At 40.3% G+C, this 19,444-nt stretch overlaps 1 long non-coding RNA gene across 1 annotated transcript in view; it reads right to left on the minus strand.

Annotated features, from left to right (window-relative positions):
- Positions 1-16,399: 16,399 nt before the first annotated feature.
- LOC108396916 (uncharacterized) overlaps positions 16,400-19,444 on the minus strand; it is a 32,168-nt gene continuing 29,123 nt past the window's right edge. Inside the window, exon 4 of the long non-coding RNA XR_012131767.1 lies at positions 16,400-16,950. This is a non-coding gene — a long non-coding RNA (uncharacterized lncRNA). The remainder of the gene's footprint in view (positions 16,951-19,444) is intronic.

Below are 19,444 nucleotides of genomic sequence, written 5' to 3' on the forward strand. Positions count from 1 at the left end.
GAGAAACAAAATATGGACCAGACAATGGCATGTTTATACTGTGATAAAGACTGTCCAGTGCAGGACCCACTTCTGCTGGGCCTAATGCCTTGTTAATGGGAAATCTTGCAGTAATCCTAATGTTCAACAATATTGAAAACTAATTGTGTGCCAGGTGCTCAGACCTGTGTTCTAAGTGTTCTATATGCACCATCCCATTTCATCTAACCGACGAACAAGGGGGTTACCATAGTTTCCCCCACTTTATACATGGGGAGGTGCTCAGAGGGGTTTAAGCCCATGCTCTTCCTAGTATCCATCAGCTAAATGTTCATTTTAAGATCACAGAAATATCTACTCTACTTAAAAAGAAACTAAGGAAGGAAGAGTGGAAAAGGGAGGGAGAGAGGAAGAAAGAGCAGGAGAGGCAACAGCAGATACAAATTAAAACAGTAAGATTAAGAAGAGCATCAGCTCATCTATCAAGGCAGATAGTTGTTGCTTAAAGGTATCATAAAAGAGGCCCCAGGTAGTAGAACAAAGGAGAAAGAGGCAAAGGTCTGTGGGGCCCTAGCCCTGCCCATGTCAGCGCTCATGTGTGCGTGTTTGCCATGCACACGTACACACACAACCCAAGACCACCAGATTCCTTGACCTTAGTGGCTGCATCCTTCACATCTGACTGCCGTGGCTTGTTTCATTTGTGTGTTTATTTAGTTTAAAGCCTACTTTAAAGGGCTCTCCAAGAGAGGCAGAGGGAGAAGGGCGGGAGGCAATTCTTTAAGAGAATTTAGTGATTAGAAAGAAGCTAAGATTAAGAGCTTGGAGGGATACCACAGCCCAGGAGGCCAGCAAAGCCCTGAAGGTGGCCTCCCTTTATTTCTTCCTCTCTCCCCCGCCACTGCTGTAGAGCCTTCCCCTCCTTCCTTCCCATGTTTTCTCTCTGCAGCTGGTGGTGGGCACCCCTACTGCCCCAGGCTTTTCCTGTCATAGATGACTTTGTATTGAGTGAGAATGTCTTTTTAAGATAGTATCTAGAGCAATTTTAAAGCACAAGGCATTATGAAGAAGTGTCTGTGGCAGAGAACATGGTGTCTCTACTTCTTCACCTCCTGCAGTACTTAGCCCGTGTCAGAACCTAGAGATGGTACCTGTGTGTAGAGAAAGGAGTAAATGATGATCAGGAAACCTGGGGTAGGGCAGGAAAACTTTTCCTTTCTTCCTTTCTAGGATCTTTGGTGGCCTAATAATTTGATTAACACAAGACAGATCAATAGGAGAAAAAGAACCCAAATTTTAATTTCATATGTATGTATGGAAGCTCATAGAAACGTGAGACACAAAGAAGTGGCCAAAGTAGGCAACTTTTATACCTTTTAGACAAAGAAACAATACATCTGTGAATAATTGATAAAACAAAGAAGTTTGGGCTTGGGGTCATAAATTAGTAAAGAAGTAACAGAGTCTGTTTATATAGCCTTCTCATCCCTGAATTCCCTTTCTCTGGTGTCTCTTTACCTCCTGGTACAGGAGGATACCTTTCACCTGACATATTTATTTCCTGCTTTCAAGGAGACAATGGCAGGTCAGTGTATCCTTCCTGTACTGGCAGTTTCTTAGGTAAATTTAATTCAAGATAATCAATATGTCAAAGTGGCATATTTTGGAGTGGCCTGCTTTGAACCCTATCAGTTCCCTACTCTGAAACTTTCCTGGAAGTTTTACATATTAAAAGCTGAGCTAATGGCTGTGGAGAGCAGAATCAGGTTAGTAGCTGAGTAGTAAATGACTGCCTATTTCATTGAACCAGTCTTAGTCCTGAGGTCAGTTGTAACTCATTTCAGGAGGCAGTGATGCAGGTGGGCTCCCAAATTTAGGCCTACATTGCACAAGGGATCAGGTATTTTAAAGAGACATTTCTATGGAAACAAAAGAAAAAGCAATGGTTAATGACTGGAGCAAATTAAAAGCCAGTTTCTGAGCATGGAGGGCGGCCAGTTGAGACGATTTCTAGATATCAGGCTCAAACAGAGGGCAAGCATGGCAGTGTGACAGACTTTTTCTGGTTTTCAGTTTAAATGTCCCTGGCGATCTTTCTGAGTGGCTCTCACAGCAATAGGCATGAAGATTGTTTATAGAAGAGATTTGTGGTGATTTCTCTGAAGTTTATATCAAGTTGTCCAATTTTAGCTTGCATGGCTTTGAAAAAAGACAGTTTGGGTTTTCAGTAATTCTAAGTCAGAACAGTAGGCAAAAAATTAGAAACATCAGTTTGGAGAGTTGTAGTCAGATATTGAAGGAAACTATAATTCAGGGTCTAGTACAGTTTACAGTTCAAAGGGTATGTTAGAGACTTGTTGAAACCATTTTTTTCTCTATAGTTACTCCCATTTTTATCAGAGATAATCAAAGTAAGAAATATTTATTTGCAAAACAAGTATACTCTCAATAAGATTGGCTTGATTATTTGTATAAGTACAGCAAAAATAGCAATTAACCATAAAGAATCTTCTAATCTGCTTTGTTGGGACTTATAAAAGAAACATCAGACTGTATTTTTAAAAGCCTCTGAAGCCTCTGGAGTAACCATCAGATTTTGCCTGTGATACTTACATATTTGGGGTAATTCCTTGGTGAGTGAAGTACCAAGAGCTCTTTACAAATTAAGTCTAGCAATACCATCTGGAGGTAAAAAATACTATATCTATAATGTGCCTACATAGACATACAATCACAGAGGTCTTATAACTTTCATTCCAAAACTTCAGCCATGAATCAGTTACAATACAAAAACCCACTAGTTTAAATAACTGTGTGTCTGACAGATGGAACGAGTTAAGATTACCTGCTTAAAAGATTTCTTGTTGTTAATATTTGTGGAGAAGACTGAAGATTTGTGTTAGCCCTTGACAAGTAATCTTACGGAGGCAGAGGCTGTGGTCTAGAGTTTGGGCAAGAGATCTTTTCTAGCAATTTGTATTTTAAAAAGGCCTCTTTCCCTGTTTTTTGTGTTCTTTCCTTCAGTTTTGAAACAGTTTTAGTTACCTCCTGGAGTGTTTACATTTTAAAGACATGGTAAGATTTACATTTTTAAGGGACAGAGAAAGAATGCCTAGAGATTAGGCTGGAGTGCTCTCTCTGTAAATGTAAGGAAAGCAAAGGTCAAACAGGCAGCTGGTTGTTTAAGGGATTTTCTGGGTAAGGTGGAGGAGTTCTGGGAGTTAAGGGAATTTGCTGAGGAGATGGAGTTGGATTTTAAGAAGAGGAGTTTATGTTAAATGTGGTCTTTAATTTTGTTCTAAGTTTAATTTCTGTTCTTTCATCTTGCTAAGGGAGTCCCCTGGCTAGCTGTTATACATCTTTGTATCCACTTCTAAATTTGGTCTGTTCATAGATACCAATAAGACAATTGTTTAGGATGAGAGTTCTGTAAAAACATATATATATTTTTAAATATCGAGGTGTTCCCAATTCAAAAGATCTATCTTCTGGCCATTGAAAAGTAGAATCTATTAATCTTAATAGCAACTCAGTAAGCCTTTTTATGGCCTGACCAATGAGGCAAGAGGTGTCCCACCAGAGAGCGTAATAGATGTAGCCTTACAAGATCCAGAAAGCTCACTCTCAGAGCTAGCCTAAGAAAACAAAGGTCTTCATTGTCACAGGCAGTAGGAATTGTGTGGTGAAAATAGTTTCTCTGGATTCCCATGGAAATGTGAGATACTCTAGTCACAGACCTGCTAATCTAGGACACCAGGCAGATGCTCCAGGAATAGGACTTCCCTAGCACTATCAAGACAATGAAGAGTGAGATGACAAAGACCCCTTATGGTCTGTGACCTCTTAAGACAATTCCCCTGAGAGCTGATACAGCTAGACAAAGAGAATGCTGCTTATGATTTTGTGTCTGTCTGAAATCCCAGTCTATTCAATTGGCCAAATGCCCACCAGTATATGCACCTTCAGTATGACAGAGACCAGAGGGCATATTTTCACTGATCCCAAAGCCAAGCTCTCAAGACAAAGAAAAGATGAAAGGAATACCTCATCTGTGTTCTACATAGAGCAAAGCTTGTCTAAACAGATACAGGTCTGGTAAGAACCATGAACCACCAATCTATGAGGCCAGCTTGAACAATAGGCTTATAGGACCAATGCCTGCATTCTATCCTATGGTTTTCTTCCTTGACAAACAATACAAGAGACAGAGACAAAACATGACCATCTCTGAAAGGAACAGGATCAACAGAAATCAAGAGTGCTCATAACAAATATTTATCAGAGTCACTATACCCAAGGAACTAGTTCACACAAATATTTTCTCCTCCTAATATAAATTTAGAAAAAGAAAAGGACTCCCATCCTTATTTCCACCAGACCCTATAGGCAGAGATCCAGGAGGCTGACATGATTAGAATCCTTATCTTATGATGGCTTTTATCAGACATCCCAGGATCTCTTGGCCACAGCAGCCCTGGAGCAAGCAGTGTCCAGCCAGTGCCTCACAATGGGTACCAAAACTGTAGGGACAGAGAACATTTACTTTCTTCCCTTCTGGGCTCTTTGGCTGATCTGATTAAACTGACAGAAGACAGATTAACAGGAGAAAAGACAAATTTTAATTTCCTACATGTGGGAACTCATAGAAATATAACTCAAAGAAGTGAGTCACAGAGAGACTCAGAGAGTCCTTGCACTGGCTCTTTCTTAAAGTTTAATTTAAAACTATCAATATGCCAAAGTGGCATATTTTGGGGTGGCCTACTCTGAACCCCATCACCAGGTTGAGCCCTGGCTCTGTCACTGTCTCGCTGTGTGATCACACCAGTCAGCCTCTAGGGACTCAATCCCTTATGTGTATGAGAGTAACATCTGTCCTGCCCACCTCACCCGGTGGCTGAGGGGAAGAAATGAGATAAAGCATAAGATAGTGCTTTCTACAAACACCAGGGAATGATAGATACCCAAGAATGCTTTTGTAGATTGACTGCCTTCCTGAATGATTGGTAATGCCTAAGGGGACAAGGCCTCCCTGTTTTTTAAAAAACACTTCACCAGAAGCTAAGGGATACTGGATATAGTCTTCAGGGGCAAAGACATGATTACAAACATTCAATGGGTTGAACATTGTGTTCTGACCAAGGAGTTCCCTACTTGCTCCATTCTCTAGTGAAATCCCTGTCCCATTTAACATGATGTGACTATGATAGAGTCTCTAATTAAAGACTTGCAAGAAAGATAAAAAGACTTTATGTCTCATCTTAGGAAGCACTACGTTGCTTAGGGCCTTCAGTGAGAGGCCCTAGGGCACATCTGTCTTCTAGGACTTGGCAAACCCACCAACCTTCCTGGACTTTTCTGCATATGGCCATCAAGATGCAGACATTCTGAGGCTCTAAGGGCCTATGTCAACAACCTTTTGGGCATTGTGAGCCTAATCCCAGGTTTTAGAAGGAGCTAAGAGAGGAGAATCAAGACCCATCAATGTCCTAGTCCTTGGGGAAAGAGCAGGCATGTCACTCCTGGGGAAGGTGAATCAAGACACTGCATTAAAATATTGGTGTGGGAAAAGCAGGGATGAGGAGGAGAAAGAGGAGGAGCCCTCCTGGCCATATTTAACTTGTGTTTTAAAAGGATGATGTGCTTGCTGTAGGGAGAATGGGATCTGGGGTGTGGCTGGAGAACGGAGGTGGTGTCAGAGAAGGGAGGCTAATCAGGAAACTAGGGAGAGGTTCAGTGGAGATAGGATAATGGTGTGGACCAAAGTCGGCTGTGAAGAAGTGAAAGGTGGTTGGGTTTGGTGTACGTCTCACAGATCTCTTGGACCTGGGGCACTCTGGGGAAGCTTTGATGTGCCAGGCACTCTGCTAAATGCTTTACTTTTAAGATCAAGAACAAGAGAAGGCATACCCACTTTTATCACTAATTCAACATTGTACTGGACATCTTAACCAATGTAATAAGAGAGGAAAATGAAAGAAAGGAGGGTGGGAGGGAGGGAAGATGGCAGGAAATACATTAAGAATGGAAAAAAAAAGTATGATTGCCCTTATTTGCAGACATGATCCTGTATGTAAAAAAATCTTAAAGCATCTTTTAAAAAAATAACTATGGCTAGTAAATGAGTTTAACTCAAATGAGGTCATAGGGTAGGTGGTCAATATAAAAAAGATATTTCTCTATACTAGCATAAAACAAATGGCAATTGAAGTAAAGAGTCAACTTATAATAGCACCAAAATATAATTTATTGTGACATAATTTTAACAAAACATGTGCAAGACTGGTACAATGAGAACTATGAGCCTTCATTGAGGAAAACCAAAGAGAAATATAGACATATGTTCATGAATTGGAAGACTCAACAGTCTTGTTAATTCCTTACAAATTGGTCTATGGATTTAACAATATGCCTGCCAGTCAGTATCCTAGCAGCCAGTTTTTGTAGGAATTAACAGGCTAATTCTAAAATGTATATGGAAATACTGGAGATTTAGAATAGCCAAAACAATTTTTAGCCAAAACAAAAAATTTGGAGGCACACAACAATATTTTAAAACTTACTATCAAGCTATAGTAATCAAGAGAGCCTGGTATTGGCATAAGAATAGGCATGCAGACCAATTCAGCGGAACAGGGGTTCCATAAAAAGACCCACACAGGTATGGTCAATTGATTTTCAACAATTGATTTCCTATGGTGGGAAGAATAATTTTTTTTTTGTTTGTTTGAGAGGGCATCTCTCATATTTATTGATCAAATGGTTGTTAACAACAATAAAATTCTGTATAGGGGACTCAATACACAATCATTAATCAACCCCAAGCCTAATTCTCAACAGTCTCCAATCTTCTGAAGCATAATGAACAGGTTCTTACATGGTGAACAAGTTCTTACATAGTGAATAAGTTCTTACATGGTGAACAGTGCAAGGGCAGTCATATCACAGAAACTTTTGGTTTTGATCATGCATCATGAACTATAAACAATCAAGTCAGATGATTATTTGTTTGATTTTTATACTTGATTTATATGTGAATCCCACAGTTCTCCCTTATTATTATTATTGTTGTTGTTTTTTTAATAAAATGCTGAAGTGGTAGGTAGATGCAAGATAAAGGTAGAAAACATAATTTAGTGCTGTAAGAGGGCAAATGTAGATGATCAGGTGTGTGCCTATAGACTAAGTATTAATCCGAGCTAGACAAGGGCAACAAAACATCCATGGATGCAGAAGATTTCTCTCAAAACAGGGGGGGTGTGGTTCTAAGCCTCACCTCTGTTGATCCCCAATTTCTCACCTGATGGGCCCCCTGTGACTGTGCCTGTCTTAGGTTGCTCCTCCCTTGAGGAATCTTACCTGTCTCTGGCTAACCAGTCATCTTCTGGGGCCATACAGGGAAATGTAAAGTTGGTAAGTGAGAGAGAAGCAATATTGTTTGAAAAGGTTAGCTTTTTACTTCTTTGTAGATTTATGCCCTGTGGATTCTATGCCCAGCATTTGTCTTGAGGTATCTTTACCACTTGGAAGAATTATGATACTTGGTAATTTTCAATATGAGGCATGAATTCTACTAAAGGGTTGTAATTAGGAAGGAAGAAGAAAAGCTATAGAAGTAGCAGACGGAAGAAAACATGGGAAGATTGATTATTTCTTTGACATATCTTCTTGTAGAGTAACATAAGCATGTATAGGTTTTAAACTACTAATTAAATTGTGTACACACATTAACATAATAGGAATACAGCTACATAACAAAAGCAGACCTACAATTACCAGCCATATCCAGTGAAACCAAGAAAACCAGTTAGGTACCCTAGGCATTTGTGAAAACTTATCAATGATATAATGGATATTGTCTAACTGAATTTGAATAGTTTGAGAAAAATCAGACAAATTAAAACAACACATTCCTGGGAACTGTTCACATCCCATATGTCCTTTTAACAGTAGATAGTCTATAGTCGCACAATTTTGGAGCACAGCAACTTGCACTTCTCCTAATTCTTGGTTGAGTTCCGACAGTATAGATCCAGTCAAATTTGTTGTTTTACTGTATGCACAGGCCAGCTTAGATATCTCCTTCTTAATTCCAATGCAAGTCCAGGAACCGGTGGGATGAATGCAGCTACAACTGCAACAGCACCAGGATCTTTGTTGAAGACTTTTTTTTTTTTTTTTTTTTTTTGAGAGGGCATCTCTCATATTTATTGATCAAATGGTTGTTAACAACAATAAAATTCAGTATAGGGGGGTCAATGCTCAATGTACAATCATTAATCCATCTCAAGCCTAATTCTCGTCAGTCTCCAATCTTCTGAAGCATAACGAACAAGTTCTTACATGGTGAACGAATTCTTACAGAGTGAATAAATTCTTACATGGTGAACAGTACAAGGGCATTCATCACAGAAACTTTCGGTTTTGATCATGCATTATGACCTATAAACAATCAGGTCAAATATGAATATTCGTTTGATTTTTGTACTTGATTTATATGTTGATCCCACATTTCTCCTATTATTATTATTATTTTTATTTTTAATTAAATGCTGAAGTGGTAGGTAGATGCAAGATAAAGGTAGAAAACATAGTTTAGTGCTGTAAGAAGGCAAATGTAGATGATCAGATGATCAGGTGTGTGCCTATGGACTAAGTATTAATCCAGGCTAGACAAGGGCAGCAAGACATCCACGGATGCAGAAGATTTCTCTCAAAGCAGGGGGGGTGAGGTTCTGAGCCTCACCTCTGTTGATCCCCAAATTCTCACCTGATGGCCCCCCTGCGACTGTGCCTGTCTTAGGTTGTTCCTCCCTTGAGGAATCTTACCCGTCTCTGGCTAACCAGTCATCTTCCGGGGCCATACAGGGAAATGTAAAGTTGGTAAGTGAGAGAGAAGCCATATTGTTTGCAGAGGTTAGCTTTTTACTTCTTTGCAGATTTATGCCCTGTGGCTTCTATGCCCAGCACTTGTCTCGAGGTATCTTTACCACCTGGAGGAATTATGATACTCGGTAAATTCGATATGAGGCACGAATTCTATTTAAGGTTTGTAATTAGGAAGGAAGAAGAAAAGCTATAGATGTAGCATATGAAGGAAACTTGGGAGGATTGATTATTTCTTTGACATATCTTCTTGTATAGTACCTTAAGTATGTATAGGTTTTAAACTACTAACTAATTTGCACACACATATTAACATAATAGGAATACGGTGACATAAACAAAGCAAATCTATAATTACCACCCATCTCCAGTGAAGCCAAGAAAACCATTTAGGCACCCTAGGCATTTGTGAAAATTTATCTATGATATGATGGATATTTTCCAACTGTACTTGAACCATCAGACAAATTAAAGCAGCCCATTTCTGGGATCTGTTCACATCCCATATGTTCTTTTAACCATAGATAGTCTATAGTCATGAGATTTTGGGGTGCTACAACTTGCACCCCTCCCAACTCCTGGTTGAGTTCCAACAGTACAGATCCAGTCAAATTCGTTGTCTCACTGTATGCACATGCCAGCCTAGACATCTCCCTCCTCCTTCTTATGGCAAGTCCAGGAGATGGTGGGCTGGATGCAGCCACAACCGCAGCATCGTCCGGATCCCTGTGGAGGCTTTTTGATGATCATCCCCCAGCACGAGTCCTCCAGAGAGTGCTGATGCCGGAAGCTCCTCCTCATATCGTATCTTAGTTCATTTTCTGGGTATCCAAGCTAGGCCTTGATCTTCTGCGTAGAAACAAACAGACCCTTTGCCCACACTTTGACATGCCCTCTATACCACTGTGCAGAACTCATTGGAGGTCAGCACACAGTAACTGCTTTTTTTTTTTTTTTTTTAGTTAAGAGAAAGGAATATTATCAGAAAAGAGTACCTCCATAGCTGATCATCTGACACCCTTTAAGTGATCAACATTAAGGATATTTAAAGCACGCGTTGATCTTTGATTTACCAATAGTTTTATCCTATCAAGGAGTAATCCCCCTTTTCTTTCTTTCTTTCTTTTTTTTTTTTTAATTTTTAATCTACACTTACCTGAAGAATACTATGTTTACTATGCTCTCCCCTATATCAGGTCCCCCCTAACAACCACATTACGGTTACTGTCCATCAGCTTAGCAAAATGTGGTAGAGTCACTACTTGTCCTCTCTGTGTTGTGCAGCCCACCCTCCCCTTTCTCCCTCCCCCCCATGCATGCTAATCTTAATACCCCCCTTCTTCTTCCCCCCCTTATCCCTCCCTGCCCACCCATCCTCCCCAGTTCCTTTCCCTTTGGTACCTGTTAGTCCATTTTTGGGTTCTGTAATTCTGCTGCTGTTTTGTTCCTTCAGTTTTTCCTTTGTTCCTATACTCCTCAGATGAGTGAAATCATTTGGTATTTCTCTTTCTCCGCTTGGCTTATTTCACTGAGCATAATACTCTCCAGCTCCATGCATGTTGCTGCAAATGGTTGGATTTTTCCACTTCTTATGGCTGAGTAGTATTCCATTGTGTATATGTACCACATCATCTTTATCCATTCATCTACAGATGGACATTTAGGTTGCTTCCAATTCTTGGCTATTGTAAATAGTGCTGCGATAAACATAGGAGTGCATCTGTCTTTCTCAAACTTGATTGCTGCGTTCTTAGGGTAAATTCCTAGGAGTGGAATTCCTGGGTCAAATGGTAGGTCTGTTTTGAGCATTTTGATGCACCTCCATACTTCTTTCCAGAATGGTTGAACTAATTTACATTCCCACCAGCAGTGTAGGAGGGTTCCCCTTTCTCCACAGCCTCGCCAACATTTGTTGTTGTTTGTCTTTTGAATGGCAGCTATCCTTACTGGTGTGAGGTGATACCTCATTGTAGTTTTAATTTGCATTTCTCTGATAATTAGCAATGTGGAGCATCTTTTCATGTGTCTCTTGGCCATCTGTATTTCTTTTTTGGAGAACTGTCTGTTCAGTTCCTCTGCCCATTTTTTAATTGGGTTATTTGTTTTTTGTTTGTTGAGGCGTGTGAGCTCTTTATATATTCTGGACGTCAAGCCTTTATCAGATCTGTCATTTTCAAATATATTCTCCCATACTGTAGGGTTCCTTTTTGTTCTATTGATGGTGTCTTTCGCTGTACAGAAGCTTTTCAGCTTAATGTAGTCCCACTTGCTCATTTTTGCTGTTGTTTTCCTTGCCCGGGGAGATATGTTCAAGAAGAGATCACTCATGTTTATGTCTAAGAGGTTTTTGCCTATGTTTTTTTCCAAGAGTTTAATGGTTTCGTGACTTACATTCAGGTCTTTGATCCATTTTTGAGTTTACCTTTGTATATGGGGTTAGACAATGGTCCAGTTTCATTCTCCTACATGTAGCTGTCCAGTTTTGCCAGCACCATCTGTTGAAGAGACTGTCATTTTGCCATTGTATGTCCATGGCTCCTTTATCAAATATTAATTGACCATATATGTTTGGGTTAATTTCTGGGATCTCTAATCTGTTCCACTGGTCTGTGGCTCTGTTCTTGTGCCAGTACCAAATTGTCTTGATTACTATGGCTTTGTAGTAGAGCTTGAAGTTGGGGAGTGAGATCCCCCCTACTTTATTCTTCTTTTTCAGGATTGCTTTGGCTATTCGGGGTCTTTGGTGTTTCCATATGAATTTTTGAATTATTTGTTCCAATTCATTGAAGAATGTTGCTGGTAATTTGAGAGGGATTGCATCAAATTTGTATATTGCTTTCGGCAGGATGGCCATTTTGACGATATTAATTCTTCCTAGCCATGAGCATGGGATGAGTTTCCATTTATTAGTGTCCCCTTTAATTTCTCTTAAGAGTGACTTGTAGTTTTCAGAGTATAAGTCTTTCACTTCCTTGGTTAGGTTTATTCCTAGGTATTTTATTCTTTTTGATGCAATGGTGAATGGAATTGTTTTCCTGATTTCTCTTTCTATTGATTCGTTGTTAGTGTATAGGAAAGCTACAGATTTCTGTGTGTTGATTTTGTATCCTGCAACTTTGCTGTATTCCGATATCAGTTCTAGTAGTTTTGGAGTGGAGTCTTTAGGGTTTTTTATGTACAGTATCATATCATCTGCAAATAGTGACAGTTTAACTTCTTCTTTACCAATCTGGATTCCTTGTATTTCTTTGTTTTGTCTGATTGCCGTGGCTAGGACCTCCAGTACTATGTTAAATAACAGTGGGGAGAGTGGGCATCCCTGTCTGGTTCCCGATCTCAGTGGAAATGCTTTCAGCTTCTCGCTGTTCAGTATAATGCTGGCTGTGGGTTTATCATATATGGCCTTTATTATGTTGAGGTACTTGCCCTCTATTCCCATTTTGCTGAGAGTTTTTATCATGAATGGATGTTGAATTTTGTCAAATGCTTTTTCAGCATCTATGGAGATGATCATGTGGTGTTTGTCTTTCTTTTTGTTGATGTGGTGGATGATGTTGATGGATTTTCGAATGTTGTACCATCCTTGCATCCCTGGGATGAACCCCACTTGGTCATGGTGTATGATCCTTTTGATATACTGTTGAATTCTGTTTGCTAATATTTTATTGAGTATTTTTGCATCTACATTCATCAGGGATATTGGTCTGTAATTTTCTTTTTTGGTGGGGTCTTTTCCTGGTTTTGGTATTAGGGTAATGTTGGCTTCATAGAATGAGTTTGGGAGTATTCCCTCTTCTTCTATTTTGTGGAACACTTTAAGGAGAATGGGTATTATGTCTTCTCTGTGTGTCTGATAAAATTCCGAGGTAAATCCGTCCGGCCCCGGGGTTTTGTTCTTGGGTAGTTTTTTGATTACTGTTTCAATTTCTTTGCTTGTAATTGGTTTGTTTAACTTTTGTGTTTCTTCCTTGGTCAGTCTTGGGAGGTTGTATTTTTCTAGGAAGTTGTCCATTTCTTCTAGGTTTTCCAGCTTGTTGGCATATAGGTTTTCATAGTAGTCTTTAATAATTCTTTGTATTTCTGTGGAGTCTGTCGTGATTTTTCCATTCTCATTTCTGATTATGTTGATTTGTGTTGACTCTCTTTTTCTCTTAATAAGTTGGGCTAGAGGCTTATCTATTTTGTTTATTTTCTCAAAGAACCAGCTCTTGGTTTCGTTGATTTTTGCTATTGTTTTATTCTTCTCAATTTTGTTTATTTCTTCTCTGATCTTTATTATGTCCCTCCTTCTGCTGACTTTAGGCCTCATTTGTTCTTCTTTTTCCAGTTTTAATAATTGTGATGTTAGACTATTCATTTGGGATTGTTCTTCCTTCTTCAAGTGTGCCTGGATTGCTATATACTTTCCTCTTAAGACTGCTTTCGCTGCATCCCACAGAAGTTGGGGCTTAGTGTTGTTGTTGTCATTTGTTTCTATATATTCCTTGATCTCTATTTTGATTTGTTCATTGATCCATTGATTATTTAGTAGCATGTTGTTAAGCCTCCATGTGTTTGTGAGCCTTTTTGTTTTCTTTGTAGAATTTATTTCTACTTTCATACCTTTGTGGTCTGAAAAATTGGTTGGTAGAATTTCAATATTGTGGAATTTACTGAGGCTCTTTTTGTGAGCTAGTATGTGGTCTATTCTGGAGAATGTTCCATGTGCACTTGAGAAGAATGTATATCCTGTTGCTTTTGGATGTAAAGTTCTATAGATGTCTATTAGGTCCATCTGTTCTAGTGTGTTGTTCAGTGCCTGTGTGTCTTTACTTATTTTCTGCCCGGTGGATCTATCCTTTGGGGTGAGTGGTGTGTTGAAGTCTCCTACAATGAATGCATTGCAGTCTATTTCCCTCTTTAGTTCTGTTAGTATTTGCTTCACATATGCTGGTGCTCCTGTATTGGGTGCATATATATTTAGAATGGTTATATCCTCTTGTTGGACTGAGCCCTTTATCATTATGTAGTGGCCTTCTTTATCTCTTGTTACTTTCTTTGTTTTGAAGTCTATTTTGTCTGATATTAGTACTGCAACCCCTGCTTTCTTCTCACTGTTGTTTGCCTGAAATATGTTTTTCCATCCCTTGACTTTTAGTCTATGCTTATCTTTGGGTTTAAGGTGAGTTTCTTGTAAGCAGCATATAGATGGGTCTTGCTTTTTTATCCATTCTATTACTCTATGTCTTTTGATTGGTGCATTAAGTCCATTTACATTTAGGGTGACTATTGAAAGATATGTACTTATTGCCATTGCAGGCTTTAGATTCGTGGTTACCAAAGGTTCAAGGTTAGCTTCTTTAGTATCTTACTGCCTAACTTAGCTCGCTTATTGAGCTGTTATATACACTGTCTGGAGAGTCTTTTCTTCTCTCCCTTCTTATTCCTCCTCCTCCATTCTTCATATGTTGTGTGTTTTGTTCTGTGCTCTTTTTAGGGGTGCTCCCATCTAGAGCAGTCCCTGTAGGATGCCCTGTAGAGGTGGTTTGTGGGAAGCAAATTCCCTCAGCTTTTGCTTGTCTGGGAATTGTTTGATCCCACCATCATATTTAAATGATAGTCGTGCTGGATACAGTATCCTTGGTTCAAGGCCCTTCTGTTTCATTGCATTAAGTATATCATGCCATTCTCTTCTGGCCTGTAGGGTTTCTGTTGAGAAGTCTGATGTTAGCCTGATTGGTTTTCCTTTATAGGTGACCTTTTTCTCTCTAGCTGCCTTTAGAACTCTTTCCTTGTCCTTGATCCTTGCCATTTTAATTATTATGTGTCTTGGTGTTGTCCTCCTTGGATCCTTTCTGTTGGGGGTTCTGTATAATTCCATGGTCTGTTCGATTATTTCCTCCCCCAGTTTGGGGAAGTTTTCAGCAATTATTTCTTCAAAGACACTTTCTATCCCTTTTCCTCTTTCTTCCTCTTCTGGTATCCCTATAATACGAATGTTTTTCCTTTTGTATTGGTCACATATTTCTCTTAGTGTTGTTTCATTCCTGGAGATCCTTTTATCTCTCTCTATGTCAGCTTCTATACGTTCCTGTTCTCTGGCTTCTATTCCTTCAATGGCCTCTTGCATCTTATCCATTCTGCTTATAAATCCTTCCAGGGATTGTTTCACTTCTGTGATCTCTTTCCTGACATCTGTGATCTCCTTCCGGACTTCATCCCACTGCTCTTGCATTTTTCTCTGCATCTCATCCCATTGCTCTTGCATTTTTTTCTGCATCTCTGTCAGCATGTTCATGATTTTTATTTTGAATTCTTTTTCAGGAGGACTAGTTAGGTCTGTCTCCTTCTCAGGTGTTGTCTCTGTGATCTTTGTCTGCCTGTAGTTTTGCCTTTTCATGGTGATAGAGATAGTTTGCAGAGCTGGTACAAGTGACCGCTGGAAGAGCTTCCCTTCTTGTTGGTTTGTAGCCTTTTCCTGGGAGAATAGCGACCTCTAGTGGCTTGTGCTGGGCAGCTGTGCGCAGACAGGGCTTCTGCTTCCTGCCCAGTTGCTTTGGGGTTTATCTCCGCTGTTGCTGTGGGCTTGTCCTGGCTGGGGCTGTTCCTCCAAAATGGTGGAGCCCCGTTGGAGGGGGAGCAGCCAGGAGACTATTTATCTCTGTAAGGGGCCTCTGTGCTCCCTGCTGCCCAGGGGGTTAGAGTGCCCAGAGATCCCCAGATTCCCTGCTTCTGGTCTAAGTGACCTGTTCTGCCCCTTTAAGATTTCCAAAAAGCACTCTCCAAACCAAAACAACAACAGCAACAATGAGAGAGGGAACAGAAAGAAAGAGAAAAAAAAAAAGGAAAAAAAAGGAAAAAACAAGCGATTTTTTTTTTTTTTTTTTGTCCTCAGGTGCCGGTCCCAGGCACCCGCTCACTGGTCCTGCTGCCCTGTCTCCCTAGCACCAGGGTCCCTGTCCTTTCAAGGCTTCCAAAAAGCACCCACCCACCGGTCCCGCAGGGAAGGAACGCTCAATATTCTTTGTCCTCAGGCACTGGTCCCACGCACCCGCTCACCAGTCCCGCCGCCCTGCCTCCCTAGCACCGGGGTCCCTGTCCCTTCAAGGCTTCCAAAAAGCACTCAGCAAAAAGAGAGAAAAAAAGGGGAAAAACGCGCGATTTCTTCCGTCCTCAGGTGCTGGTCTCAGGCACCCACCCACCGGTCCCACAGGGAAAAATGCGGGATATTCTTTGTCCTCAGGTGCCGGTCCCAGGCATCCGCTCACCAGTCCCGCCGCCCTGCCTCCCTAGCACCGGGGTCCCTGTCCCTTTTAGGCTTCCAAAAAGCACTCGCAGAAAAGAGAAAAAAAAAGGGGGAAAAACGCGCGATTTCCTCTGTCCTCAAGTGCCGGTCTCAGGCACCTGCCCACCGGTCCCACAAGGAAAAACGGGGGATATTCTTTGTCCTCAGGCGCCGGTCCCAGCCACCCGCTCACCAGTCCCGCCACCATGCCTCCCTAGCACTGGGGTCCCCGTCCCTTCAAGGCTTCCAAAAAGCACTCGCCAAAAAGAGAAAAAAAAAAAAAGGGGAAAAACGTGCGACCTCCTCCGTCCTCAGGCACCGGTCTCAGGCACCCGCCCCCAGGTCTCGCAGGGAGAAACGCGGGATATTCTTTGTCCTCCGGCGCCGTTCCCAGGCACCTCCTCACCGGTCCCGCCACCCTGCCTCCCCAGCAACGGGGGCCCGTCCCTCTAAGGCTTCCAAAAAGCGCTCGCCAAAAAAAAAAAAAAAAAAAAAAAACCGCTCCGGTTTCTCTCCACCCGCCGGGAGCCGGGGGGAGGGGCGCTCGGGTCCCGCCGGGCCGGGGCTTGTATCTTACCCCCTTCACAAGGCGCTGGGTTCTTGCAGGTGTGGATGTGGTCTGGATGTTGTCCTGTGTCCTGTGGTCTCTATTTTAGGAAGATTTTTCTTTGTTATATTTTCATAGCTCTATGTGTTTTTGGGAGGAGATTTCCACTGCTCTACTCACGCTGCCATCTTCTCTTTGTTGAAGTTTTTTGATGATCATCTTCTGGAATGACTCTTCCAGAGGATGTTGATGTTGGAAGTTCTTCATATTGTATCTTAATTAAGAATAATGTTTTAAATACATAATGTTCCAGCAGCTGAAAGTCATATGGGAAAAAAATGAATCTTGACCTGTAATCATACCATACATCCAAATTAACTAGAACTGTTAGTGTATGATAAAATTATAAAATTTCTAGAAGAAAACATGGGAGAAAATCTTTGCATTCCTAGTGTAGGTAAAGATTTCTTAGATAGGATGTAAAAGTACAAATCATAGAAGAAAAATTGATGAAGGACTTCATCAAAATTAAAAACTTTTGCTTCTAAAAGCAAGCCAGAGATAGGGAGAAAATATTTGTAATACGTATTTCTGACAAAGGACTTGACTCCAGAATATATAAAGAACTCTAAAACTGAATAGTAATAAAGTAAACAACCCAATCAAAAATGGGCAAAAGATTTAACACTTTACTGAAGAAGATACACAAAAAATGCCATGTCTTTCTCAATCCTGCCAGACTATATTTTCCTCTGAAACTACACACAAAAAAAATTTTTTCCTTGACCTTGACACTTGTCTTTCCAGACCCAACTTAAATGCTCCTCTTCTTAAGTAATACTCTAGGTCCTATTTTTCTTGATGTTACATATTACTTTGTATGAGCTTTTATCATAGCATTTGCCTCATTTATTATGATTATCTGTTTCTTCCACCTGAATGTGAATCCCTTAAAGTAGAAGAGTATATATTCTTTATTTGTTATCTCTGCCACCTAGCACAAGGCCTGGCAGAGAGTAGGTGCTCAATAAATGTTTATAAATGGAGAGGAAAAAACATTTCTTTCTTATTTTCTGGAATGCAGATGACATCCCAGTACTCTCATTGCTCTTACATTAAGCTCTCTTGGAGAAGAGGGAATCTTATATCCATGAAATCATAGCATTATAGAACTCAGAGGATCTCAGAAGTTTACAAATTATGTCTTGCAAACCTGAAGCGGTTCCTCAGAAGACACTGGCAAGGGCTGAGGGATGTTCCTGTATAACTTCATTTTTTAAATCCCCTTCTATTAGAAATTCAGATGATCACCAAGTTTTTGTTTTCGTATCTGGTGTTAGAGGGGCTTCTGGCATGTTTGACTAATGATTTCTATGAGTCCCTTAGCTTGACTTTGGTACAATTTTTATTCAAAGCGAAGCAATAAATAATGGATAAGCCAGATGATTTTCTCCTTGAGGTTCAGTAATCCATGATCACCTATTGTTTTTCAGACACGCTCCTCAATGTAATCACAAAATATACTATATGATCTCTTTTGTGCGACCTCCTCTGAGCACCTCTGTGCATCTGTCTCTCTCTCCCACTTTACTGATTTGGGTAGAATACCAGAGAGCTAACAGGCTGAAGGAGAAGCAGGAAAGTCTACTGTGTGGGCTTAAAAAATAATTTGCTTCCATACCATAAAGTAATGCATATCCATTGTAGAAAATTAGGAAAAAAGGTGGCTTTTTCCTAAGAAAAAAGGAAAAAAAGTGAAATTCTTAATGATCACCTTTAACCATTTCACCAAAATCTTTCCTGTCTTCTTTGTGTGTGTGCATGTGTGTGTGTGAGAGACAGCAAGAACAAAATGGGATCAAAGCATTGTGGATTCTGACTTTTCCTTTCTAAACTACATATTGAACATATTCAAGTATCAGTGACATTTTTCTATAACATCTATTCATATTCAGCAAAACATCTTTCAATAATCCCTTACCATTGAACATATAGGTTGTTTCTATTTGGAGACAATATAACAAATTCTACAGTGAACATCCATGTACCTGTGGCTCTAAGAATAACCCTGATTATTTCTTTAGAATAAATTCTGTGGAGTAGAATTGCAAACAATTTTGAAACAACTCTTTTATTCTTATTCCATGAGAAACAATCTTTTTATTTAGATTTTGTGAGAGGCCTCCATTAGCACATGACTCTTCTTGGACTTAGCTCCGTGCAAGTTCCAGTTAACTGAGTTCATTAACTAAATGATTTTGGTGTTGAACTCGTGGTTGTCAACCTGCAAATATGTATATGCTGTAAATGAATCACCCAACACAGATTTTTTCCTTCCCTGAAAGCTCCCAGCAGGCTGGCATTTCCTGCAGCCTATTTCTCTAACTAGTCCTGGTTGCTCACGTCTTTATGTTCCTGTTTACTGTCTCCCAGTGGATATGTGTGCTTTGATCCCAGTCATGCTGGCCCCCATCCCTAAATCTCATTCTGCTAGATCCTGTCTTTTAAGTCCAGAGGCTTTTCTACCCGTAAGCCTTTCATTAGTTTCTCTCCATCAGAGTTTGTAACACTTTGTCATGTGGTCACCTTGGCCAATTTCATCAAGATGTTTATATCATATGGATCGTTAATAAAGATTAAATGGGCAACACCTAAACTGACCTCCCTGGCCTCACCCAGTGCTCCACCCTGTGTCAGTTTCAGCCCTGTATCTCATGACACTTCTGTGCTTTCTAATTGTCACCCCACGTGACCACACATTGACTGAA

The sequence above is a fragment of the Manis javanica genome, chromosome 5, assembly GCF_040802235.1.
Source record: "Manis javanica isolate MJ-LG chromosome 5, MJ_LKY, whole genome shotgun sequence".
Taxonomy (NCBI): domain Eukaryota; kingdom Metazoa; phylum Chordata; class Mammalia; order Pholidota; family Manidae; genus Manis; species Manis javanica.